We start from the raw sequence: 1,230 nt of genomic DNA, 5'->3' as shown, positions 1-1,230 counted from the left end.
TTGAAACAAGAAGGAAATTGACCTGCCATAAAAGACAGATTAATAAGATGTTCAAGCACATGTGCTGTTGATCGGATGGTAGCCATAACAATTTTACTAGGTATTTCATCCAGTCCAAAAGACGATTTTGCTTTGATTAGTTTTGCTGTAGTTATTATTTCTTCTGTTGTAGTTTGCAAACAGAAAAACGAGTTTGGCAACTGATGATGAATTGTTTCTTTCCATGATTGATTATCCGGTAAGGATTTCTGAAGGTTTTGAGAGATGTTAACAAAGTAGTTATTTAGAAAATTTGCAGGCGATGCTATAATTTGTTCATTATCTGTGATCGATGCAGGGTTGATCTTTTTTTGCCTGCTTGTTAACCTATTAATTATTGACCAAGTTTTTTTCGAGTCATTTTTATTTTTGTCCAACAAATCACAGAAATATTGCCTTTTCAGAATAGATTTAACCTTGTTGCAAATTTGACTTTGTGATTTAAATTTCAGAAAATTCTCACTACTTGAATTTTTAATGAACTTTTTGTACAAGTATTTTTTTTTATTCAGCATTCTGCGAAAATCAGTTGTTACCCAAGGCTTTTGTTTTAAAATTTTTTTAATCTTTCCTAATGAGCTGATCTGACAACAGTCTTTAAATGCTACACGGAAAATGTTGGTGAAAAGTTCGAAAGCAGCATCCACATCTGAGCACAGTAACACATCTGTCCAGTCGGTTGATAGCAGTCTTTCATTTAGTTTATCAATTCTGTGTCTTGAAAAAGAAAATTGATTTTCTCGGTTTTCAAATTCTATTTTCACTAATTGTTGCTTGAAACATGCAAATATGGGTGAGTGATCCGAAATGTCTGTCAAATGCACTCCACAAACTGTTACGTTCTCCGATGCATTGGTAAAAATATTGTCAATCAGAGAGTTTTTTTGTATGTTTATTCTTGTTGGTTTATTTATTAATGCTTTTAGATTATAAGATGTCAGTAAATTTTGGAGTTGACTACTGTAAGATTCGTAATTTTCCAAAAGATCTATATTCAGGTCTCCGGTTAAATAAACTAGTTTTTTCTCATTATTTATGGCTAGCAAAACTTGTTCAAGTTGCTTCATATAAACTTTTTTGCTGTAATGTGGTGGTCGATACGTAACAATAATTAATGAGTTGTTTTTAGACGAGATTCCCACTTCAATTGCAAATAACTCTAGTTCATTTGAAATCATCAAATCATTTCTT

This window comes from Helobdella robusta (assembly GCF_000326865.2).
Source record: "Helobdella robusta unplaced genomic scaffold HELROscaffold_14, whole genome shotgun sequence".
In the NCBI taxonomy this organism is placed as follows: domain Eukaryota; kingdom Metazoa; phylum Annelida; class Clitellata; order Rhynchobdellida; family Glossiphoniidae; genus Helobdella; species Helobdella robusta.
Note: the sequence above shows the minus strand (reverse complement) of the source record.